The sequence below is a fragment of the Trichechus manatus genome, unplaced genomic scaffold (assembly GCF_000243295.1).
Source record: "Trichechus manatus latirostris isolate Lorelei unplaced genomic scaffold, TriManLat1.0 scaffold00189, whole genome shotgun sequence".
NCBI classification, from domain to species: Eukaryota; Metazoa; Chordata; class Mammalia; order Sirenia; family Trichechidae; genus Trichechus; species Trichechus manatus.
Genome location: NW_004444125.1, coordinates 3,172,781 through 3,183,928, shown reverse-complemented (window position 1 = coordinate 3,183,928; position 11,148 = coordinate 3,172,781).

Below are 11,148 nucleotides of genomic sequence, written 5' to 3'. Positions count from 1 at the left end.
ATATATGCCTCACTGGTTTTGCTTTTCTAGAGAACCCAGCCTAAGACACCTGTGTATTGAGTTGATGACATAACCACACAAAGAGGAATTATTTCAAGTTACTCTAAAACAGTAATTCGACTGTGTGGGGAGAGGCTAAAGGTAGCCCTTCAGGTTTACTGCCCAAGGCTCTCTCCTTTGCTGTTGCAAAGGCAGAGTGCTTCTTGGAAATATGGCTTCTCTGGTTAATACTCTGCTACTCTGAAATAAATCAGGTTCCAGGAGGGGTACTGCCACCTGTCCTGCTCACTCAAATCCCCTATTGGCCATTAACAAGAAGAGACACATACCTACACTTCATGCTTGCAGATGCTTCCTGCTTTCAGCTGCTGTTGAGTCTCATCTGTCTTTGCCATCTCTTCATATATAGCTTTTGTGTAATCTCAGCTGCTCTTAGGAGCCATGATTCATGTATTGAAGGCTAGTGATTATATCTGCTCCCAATTTTGATGAACGTTGAATTTATTATTTTGTTCAACCTTCTTGTTGCTTTTGTATAATTTAAAGGAGAAGAAAAAGAAAGATGCTAGACCTATGCCACCACATTCATACCAGAAGCCCTTAAGGTTAAAATTTAGTTCTGTAAGCTCAAGCACTGATTTTCACCAAGTACATGGAAAGTAATTTTCCCATGGTGATAATTACATAGTATTTTTCATCTTCAAAGTAGTTGGCCAACACTTACCAATTTTGCCTTCCAATACCAAGAGCAATTAAAAACTAGAAACCACATGTTTAATTTGGATAACCAAAAAAACACACCCACTGCCGTTGAGTCGATTCCGACTCATCGCGACCCTGTAGGATAGAGTAGAACTGCCCGAGAGGGTTTTCAAGGCTGTAAATCTTTATGGAAGCAAACTGCCACGTCTTTCTCTGAGCTGCTGACCTTTTGGTTAGCAGCCAAAACACTTTAACCACGGCATCACCACGGCTCCTTTTAATTTGGATAGAAAATATAATTACCAATATCAGTAGACAAGAAATAGCTCGAGGGACTGGAGATGAATAAGTAAATTCTAGTAGAGATATTCCAAGGCATGATTGGCTTCTGCTTTCATCATAGTGAATGAAATTAAGGCTCCATTAGGAAGCACATCTTATTTCCATTTTATAGGTGATACAACTGAGATTCAGAGAAGAAACTTCCTGTACAGGTAAACACTGATTAGCCAATATCTAAACTGAAGTTAATACAATAACTGTTTAAATCCACGGTACTAAGATTTTGGAAATCCTCAATCCATTTTCCTCCCCTGTTAAAATATTTGCCGTCGGCAGCTCGTTCAGTCCAGAGTCACTCTTCTGAATATCTGTAACTGTTGCCCTGGTGGCATAAATGGTTAAGTGCTCGGCAGCTAACCCAAAGCTTGGCAGTTTGAACTCACCCAGCATCTCCTCCAGAGAAAGACCTGGTGATCTGCTTCCATAAAGATTACAGCCAAGAAAACCCTCTGGGGCAGTTCTACCCTGTTACATGGGGTCTCCATGAGTAGAAAACGATTCAATGGCACCTGACAACAACAATGATGTTGTTCACAGTGTCACTTAGAAAGCTTACATTAGTGATTCTCAAGCTTTTTGATCTCAGAACCCATTTTCGCTCTGAACAATTATAGAGGTCACCAAAGAACTTTTGTTTTTCTGGATAATACCCATTGACCCACTGCTGTCAAGTTGATTCTGCCTCATAGCAACCCTGTAGGACAGACTAGAACTGCCCCATAAGGTTTCCAAGGAATGGTTAGTGGATTTGAACTGCCAACCTTTTGGTTAGCAGCCTGAGCTCTTAACCACTTTGCCACCAGGGCTCCATCTGGATAATAGCTGTTGACATTTCCATTATTAGAAATTACAAGTGAGAAAACTAAAAGATATTTATAAATTGATTTTAAAATAACAATAAATCCATTATATGTTAACATGAATAATATATTCTTATGAAAAAAACTATATTTTCCAAAATAAAAAAGATAGTGAGAAGAATGGCATTGCTTTATATTTTGCGAATCTCTATAATGTGACTTCACTGAAGATAGCTGAATTCTCACATCTGCTTCTGCATTCAATCTGTTGTGGTAGGTTGTTTTGGTTGAAATATATGAAATTCTAGCCTCACACATTATGCAGTTGGAAAAGTGAGGGGGTATTTTAATAACTTATTTGGATAATTGTGGCTATTCTTCTTTGATTCTATACAAAAACTTAAAAATTTAAAATAGCTGGTAATTTCTTAAAAGTCAGTGGCAATGTGGAATCTGAAACCACAGCAATGAATTTTTCATATTCTGTTACATTAAAAACCATGTCTCTCTTGGATTTTGATTGGATCTTTTACCTACGTATAATTTTATGACATCATGCATTGGTCATTTGGAAAATATTGGTTCACTGAATTATGCTGATATTCCAAATGTTGATACATTTCATTATACGATATCAAAAAAATCACATTTGTTTATTTTACTTCCAATCTCACCAGAAAAAAATCTTTAATTATTGAAAAGTTGTCAAGCTCACAGTGGTAGATACAAGTCTTCCAAAATTCTAATTTTCTCTTGAAAGCTCTGATTTTATTTTTGGCAACAATACTTCAGTTGTTTCCATTGAAGAGACAGGTTCACTTGGTTTTTGAGAAGTGACTGCCAAATATCCACGTCAGAATATTAGTATTTGTCTGACAGTCGTTCTTTCAAGTAAAAAAACATGTACTGTGAAAAAAGCAGCGAGTTCAGTTCACTACAATTGCAGAAGAGTGTTTCCTAGAGAGAACTGTTGCATTTCAGTAAGCCTTAGAAGCACTTACTGTGGACTTCCCATTTGGTTACACGGAATGTCAAAAATACATGTTCTTGAGAGTCAAGATAACAATATTAATAATTTTTTTTCCTTGAGAACATTTTTAAACTAACCTAGAGTTTTTTTTCTTTAACTGCTTGTGTGTGGTGTGAATAATACAATGGTTACTAGTACAGTTGGGTGCCACTGTCTTGATTTGGGCTAAGATGCCAGCAGTTTGACCTGTCATTGTTTTTTGCACCATCAGCACAACTGCTAACACAGTGGAAAAGACAAATAATATATTTTATGAAAACAGTTTTGACTTGACAGACACTGAAGGTATCTTGGGGACCACTAGGGGACTGTGGACCATGCTTTAAGAACCACTGGCTTAGATAATTTAGCAGAGTGAACACTGAACCCAGTCTGTTCCTAAGAAACTGCCATTTTGAACCAATCTTTGAAATGATCGTTAGAAAAACTGAGACTGAAGCAAAGACAGATGGATAGATAGATAGGTAGATAGGCAAGCAGGCAGGCAGGCAGGCAGGCAGGCAGGTAGACAGACAGATAGATAGATGATACATAGAAAGGTAGAATTCAGTCAGGGTTTGATAGTTTGCTGTGCATCAAACCAGCATCTCCCTCTAGCTTGTACCTTACCTCTGTCCCTCACTTCATAGTCTTGCTTCTTGAGTTACCCTCAGTGTATCCCCTTGTCATCTGTCACTTCAATGTATCTCCTATCTCCGTTGCTTCATTGAAGCTAGTCTCATAAACCTCGTTAAAGTCCTCCAATTGTCAAATCCAACCTTTTTCTTATTTGATATTCCCCAGGGAATCTGACATTGCTGACTACTTGCTCCCTTTTTTCCTAAACTAATTTTATTTTTATCAAATTAGTAAATACACATATTTTAAAGGTAAAATATACTAAAAGGCTTATAATGGAATCCAGTTTTTATTTGATTATGCAGTTATTAACTACAGCTGAACATTGTGGTATACTGATTACATTTCTTTTCCAACTTTTTGCTTTTCTTGAATTACAAGAATTGTCTTTTTTACTCATTTGCTTAGTTTTCTTCATGCTTATTGTTTGTTAAGTCTTGCCACGTTGTCACAGTACTCCAATCTAGACTGGTTGTTCTCTACACCTCTCTCAACTACCTTCAGCCCTCCTCCTCACTTTTACCAGTCCTTTCCCTACTTCTTCAGGTCCTCTGTGTAGAGGCAACTATATTCTTCCCATCCCTGTATTCACATCCCTTCACAGTGTGTCTCTGCAGTGCCTATAGCAAGAGGTAAAGTCTAGTTTCCCATCCTTTGACTCTGGGTTTAGCCGTGTGACTTATATTGGCCAATTGAACTTCAACAAATCGAGAACAAGCCAAGGCTTGAACGAGTGCTTGTGTGTTGGGTTTGCCATTTCATGCTGCTTCTGGTAACCATGTAACAACAATATGAAAGAGCTGAGCTAGCTTGCTGGATGATGATAGACACATGGCTAAGTCATTGCCATCACCCCAACTGATACAGAACCAACTACCAGTCATGTAAGTAAGAACATTCTAGACCATCCATCCTTGGCTAAATTCACCAGCTTACCACAGAGATCAGCTGAGCTGACCCAGACCAGAAGAATGCCCAGCTTACTCACAGAATTATGAGAAATTAACAGTGTTTGTTGTTTGAAGCTGCCAAGTTTTGTAGTGGTTTGTTTCACGGCAAAAGTTAAGTGATACAATGCTTTCAGCTTTTTTTCTGGCATATACAGACTTACATTTAAAAAAAATTTTATTTATTTTGTTGCACACATTTCCATTTTTTAAATAATAGACATATGTTTTATATTTTCATAATCAATTTTTGACATTATTTATTGGCTTCCAATTATGGTAGATGAAGCGTTAGCATTCTTGCTAAATCTCATTCATTCTCCTTTCCCTTCTCCACCCTCCCGGAAATATATGTATTTCAATGTTTTGTGAAATCATTATACAGTGTTTATTTGATTATGCCTATGTAATTATTAACCACAGCTGAGCACTGTGGTATACTCTGATTACATTTCTTTTCCAACTTTTTGTTTTTCTTCAATTGCAATAATTGTCTTGTTTACTTGGTTTTCTTTGTGCGTATTGTGTGCTAAGTCTTGCCACATTGTCCCAGTGCCTTTCACTGCAACTTTTCTGCCAGGTCTGTCCCACTAGGTAGTTTGTTAGTTCTAATTTTTTTCTGATTGACTTACCTGCTGGAGATCTTCATTCTTTTCTATCTGTACTGTTTAATTTCTAGGTCTCCTACACAGCCATCATCCTGAGAATTTTCTTTTCTCTCATCCTAAGAAATTCCGTTTGCTTTTCTCCTAAGTTGGTTTCTTGGTTCCCATATCTTCCTCTTTGTTGTTTTCTCCTTTGTTTTGCTGGAACACATCCTCATGTAGCTTCATCAGGATGAAAACCAGTAGAATTGCAGGAGGCAAAAATGATGATAGCTCTCAAGATGTTTTTCTTCTCAGTCACAGCCCTGCAATATAAACTGGTTGTCCTCCACACCAAGTGTACACTTTTCATCCTGGGATCTCCCTTTACTACCCAGTAGAAATTTCATCCCCATTTCACCTATGCTGGATCTCCTGTTCTCTGTATCTCACATCTTCCTCTTTCATGGCTTATTCCATTTCGGTGGAGTACATCAGAGAAAAAGGTTGTAGGAAGTTAATTTTTTGAGACTTGTTTGAAAATAAATTTATTCTACTCTATACTTGAGTGATAGTTTGGTTGCATGTAGAATTATAAATTGGAAATTGGTTTTTCCTCACAGTTTTGAAGAAAAATTTCCATTGTTTCTAATTCCCAGAGTTGTTGAAAAGTCCAAGGCTATTTGATTCCTGATCTCTTCTGTATGGTTTGCTTTTCCTTCCTCTCTCTAGAAGTTTTAGAATAATTTTGGTCCTCAGTGCCTTAAATTTTTACTCCAATGTGCTTTTACATGGATCTATTTTACTACAATGATACTCCAAGGAATATGATCCCTTTCAATCTTGGCAACTCATTCCTTTAGTTTTGGAAATGTTAAATTGATAATTTTTTCTATTTCCTCTTTCTCTCTTTCAGGAATTCTTATTATTCACTTACTGGATATGCAGCACAATTCTCAAATTTTCTTATTTTACATGTTATGCTTTCTGGGAGTTTTTCTCAATTTTATTTTTTAAACTTCTATTGAGTTTTTCATTTCTTCTCTTCTGTTTTTAATTTCCCAGAACTATTTTGGCTTTCCTTAAAACTCAAAACCAAACCTGTTGCTGTTGAGTTGATTCCAACTCATAGCGACCCTATAGGACAGAGTAAAACTGCCCCATAGGGTTTCCAAGGAGCAGCTGGTAGATTCCAACTGCCGACCTTTTAGTTAGCAGCCAAACACCTAACTACAGCGTCACCAGGGCTTTCCTTAGGGGACTTGTATTTTTATCTGTTCCAGATTAATAGTATGGAATTAAAAGGCTGATTGTAAACGCTGAGCATATTGGTAGTATTTGTCAACTTTGAGCTTCAGTGTTGGTTGATCTGGGTGCAGCATTTATTGGGAAACCATGAGTGCCATTATCTTTAGGTTGTTCCTCTTGGACTAGTCACGGGTGGATCTGAACTTTGTGGGGTTTGAAGCTTATACAAATGGAGGCAGGACTTTTTAATAATTTAAAATTACAATTAAAAATTAAGTATGAAAATACTTACTTAGAATGAGATAGAAATCACAATGATTTACAAATTTTAAAAAAGCTGACAACTACCATAAATATCACAAAATACAGGGGGACATCTATAATATTTTGATGAATTAACTACTTGACACATCTATAATACTGTTTCCTTCATTATTTGGCTAAAAAATCTTTATTCTCTCTGTTTGACAATGATTTTGTAATGTGATATCTATAAAGAAAGTAGAAATAATTTTGTCTTTCCTCTAGCATGGTTGGTCAATCTTTTTTTTTAATCGACAGTTTAATAAAAAAATTTTTTTTTCAACTTCATGACTCATTCTTTGTAATGTCATGTAAATTTTTAAGATTGTTGCCAAATTTGGGAAAGTTCTATCAAGAAAGAAGATTAGTGGTTGTCTAAAGGGATACGGGGTGTTATGGCTAAAAGACACAGCATTTCTTTTTAGGGTGATGAAAATGTTCTAAAATTGATTGTGGCGATGGTTGCACAACACTGTGAATATACTAAAAACCATTGAATTGTACACTTTAAGTGGATGAATTGTATCATATGTGAGTTATAGCTCCATAAGCTGTTAACAACAACAACAAAAAACTCTTTAAAGCTTTCAAGACAATTTCTTTCAAAGCTCTAAATCTGTAAGTATTTTGCACAGACTAGTTTCTGGCTCTGAATATTTAAAACCTTGTTTCTTTTCCACAGCCTACATACTCCCAGTGCCAGCTGTGAAGGACACATTTATATGTAATAGGATCTCTGGCTCTGCCACTTCAAGGCACGACATCAGTTGAGTCAGCAGAGTGGGAAGTAAGAGTAGTCCTGGAAGCCATTCCCATGACAAGGAAATGCAACTGGCACATGAATATATCCCACTAAGCCCAAAATAATGAAACCTCAATTCAATCTCTTCTTAACTGAATGCCAAAAATCCCTGTAGCCACTCCAACATTATCTGACAGGAGAGGAAGTGTTATGGGGGGAAGTGGAATTGGAAAGAGTCAATGGTCTTACCAAATGGAGGTCAAAGTATTACTTTTTGAGAATTATACAAAAACATATTTTTTTCTCTAAATTTTATTTTGTTGTTGTTGTTGAGAATATGCACAGGAAAACATACTCCAATTCAACAATTTCTACATGTACAACTTAGTGACATTGATTACATTCTTCGAGTTGTGCAACCATTCTCACCCTCCTTTTCTGTGTTGTTCCTTCTTCATTAGCATAAACTCACTGCCCCCTAGGGTTTCCATCTAATCTTTTGAGTTTGATCCCATATAGATAGTTCTTAAAAGAGCATAATGCTCAAGGCAGACCTTTTTTACTAGTTAAGCTAAACTAGTGTTTGGTTTTAAGATGACTTAAGGGGATATTTTTGGTTTAAAGTTTAAAGATTATCTCAGGGCAATAGTTTCAGGGGTTCGTCCACCCTCCATGACTCCAGAAAGTCTGGAGTCCATAAGAATTTGAAATTCTGTTCTACATTTCCCCCCTTTTAATCAGGGTTCTTCTGTGGAATCTTTGATCAAAATGTTCAGTAATGGTGGCTGGGCACCATCCAGTTCTTCTGGTCTAATGGCAAAGGATACATTTAGCCACATATTCCATATCCTCCTCCTATTCCTGACTGCCCTTCTTCCTCTGTTGCTCCAGGTGAATAGAGACCAGTTGTTGTGCCTTGAATGTCCACTTGCAAGTTTTTAAGCCCCCAAGCACTACAACAAAATAGGTGGTAGAACAGAAGTACTAAACACATCGTTAGGCCAATTAACTGGGATGTTCCGTGAAACCATGACCTAAACCTCCAAACCAAAGAACCAAATGCCAGGAGGTATTTGGTTGTACATAAGTAGCCTCAGCAGCTACTCTTTCTTTTTGTTATTGTTGTAAATATATCACACAATTCTTGCCAATTCAACTTTTTACAGGTGTACAACTTATTGACAGCAATTGCAATAATTGGCTGTACAATCCTCCCCTTAATCAGTGCGATTTTTCTATCACCATTAACCTTCTTTTTCTCTCTCCCTCCTGTCCCTGGTAACAGCTAATAAACTTTGGTCTTGACAGCAATGGGTTTGGTTTTGGTCTTCTGTACATTTGCCTTTTCATGTCTTTTTATATAAGTGAGGTCATACAGTATTTGTCCTTTTGTGATTGGCTTATTTTGCTCAGCATAATGTCTTCAAGCTCCATCTATATTGTAGCATGTATCAAGACTTCATTTCTCATACTGCCTGAGCAGTATTCCATTGTATGTATGTACTACATTTTGTTTATCCATTCATTTGTTGATGGGCATTTAGGTTGTTTCTACCTTTTGGCTGTTGTGAATAGTGCTGCAATGAACATTGGTGTATAAATCTCTGTTTGAGTCTCTGCTTTCAAGTCTTTTGGGTATATACCTAGGAGTGGAATTGCTGATCATATGGTAGTTCTGCTTTTCATTTTTTGAGGAACTGCCACACTGTTTTCCACCATATGATTGTTTTTAACACACAGCAAGGGACCTTTCAGACCCAAGCAGATGAAGGGTCCTGAAGCTGAAGCTTCCTAGCTTGATAAATCCAACAGGCTCACCATTCCCAACATTTGCAGGGCTCAGGGCAAGAATACAAATGGAGTCTCATATGCATGTGTTTACTTAAAATTACAAATTAACCTAACAAACTATTAAATAAAGCGTTCTGTCCTCCTACCTTAATAAATATACTTTCCTTTGAGGATTCTGTTTTATTCTCTTCTTTAACCCACTGTCAGTCTAGGATTTGGCTTTCAGGAGTCTGCTAAGTTAGTTACCACTTGTTCATCTGCTTTCCAGCTTCAAACATTTTGTTCCTGCTGTCATCTCTTCTATTGTCCCTATCTTTGTGGGCCATGACATATTTTTTTAATCCTATACTATAGTTTAAGGAGCCCTGGTGGTGCCATGGTTAAAGTGATTGACTGCTAACCAAAAGGTCGGCAGTTCGAAACCACTAGTGACTCTGCGGGAGAAAAATGTGGCAGTCTGCTTCTGTAGAGATTTACAGCCTTGGAAGCCCTATAGGGTAGCTATGAGTTGAAACTGACTCAATGGCAGTGGGTGGTGGTGGTGGTGGATACTATAGTTTAAGTGGTTTTTCGAGATGGAACACAATTAGATGCACAGGTTCAATCTGCCATCTTTCACTCAGTTTTGAAATTCTTGATGGTACTTCCCTCCTCCTTGGTCTCCTTTCACCTTTCTGATAAATCCTGCTAGTCCCATGCCCAGGCTCCTTTCTCTCCACATATTGCATAAGTGGGTGTGTCTCCTGGTCTTTCAGCTGTGTTCCTCTTCTCCATACATACACTCTCAGGAGAATGTTACCAATAACCACAACTTTATCAATTCACTTCCAGATCTTTCACCTGAGCTCCATCTACCTATGAGATATCCTCTCCCAAAGTTCCCATTAACTCATCAGATTTACCGTTTCCAAAACTGAACTCAGTATTTCCCCCTAAAACCTGATCCTCCTGCTAAAGGTCATCTGAAAAGACTTAGTGTAGTTTCAAGCTCTTAAACTTCGGAAACATAAAAGCTACAACTTATAAAGAACACTTGAAAGGTTAATGATTTAAAATTTTTAAATATTGAAATGTTTCTTATTAAAATTCAAAATAACTACCATCTTGTATTTGTTCTACCTCGCTCTAGCTGAATTTTGAACTCTGTAAAAGCTTTCATTAGCTGTTCCTAGGTAACTAAAAGGATTGCCTTTGTAATCCTAGCCTTAGATAATGCAAAGAATGTGGTTTTGAAGCATACATGAATTTTTTTTTTATTATTGCACTTTAGATGAAGGTTTACTGAATAAACTAGCTTCTCATTAAACCATTAGTACACATATTGTTTTGTGACATTGGTTACCAACCCTATGACATGTCAATACTCTCCTTTCTCAACCTTGGCTTCCCTATTACCAGCTTTCCTGTCCCCTCCTGCCTTCTTGTCCTTGGCCCTGAGCCGGTGTGCCCGTTTAGCCTCATTTTGTTCTACAGGCCTGTCTAATCTTTGGTTGAAGACTGAACGTCAGGAATGTCTTCATTACTAAACTAAAAGGGTGTCCGGGGTCATACACTCGAGGTTTCTCCAGTCTCTGTCAGGCCAGTAAGTGTGGTCTTTTTTTGAGTTAGAATTTTGTTCTACATTTTTCTCCAGTTCTGTCCAGTACCCTGTATTGTGATCCCTGTCATAGCAGTCAGTGATGGTAGCTGGGCACCATCTAGCGGTGCTGGATTCAGTCTGGTGGAGGCTGTGGTTGTGGTGGTCCATTATTCCTTTGGATTAATCTTTCACTTGTGTCTTTGATTTTCTTCATTCTCCCTTGCTGCAGATATGGTGAGAGACCAGTGGAGTACCTTAGATGGCCGCTCATAAGCTTTTAAGACCCCAGACGCTACTCACCAAAGTAGAAGCATACATGAAATTTTGACTTGACCCCACAAAAAAATATCTAATGGAGACAGAGTAGGTGACTGAGGTGGCCAAACAAAGGGGCCTCCTCTAGGAGCCACCAGTCTGAGAAAAGGTCATCTAGGAATTGTTGCACATCCATCATTGAAAAAT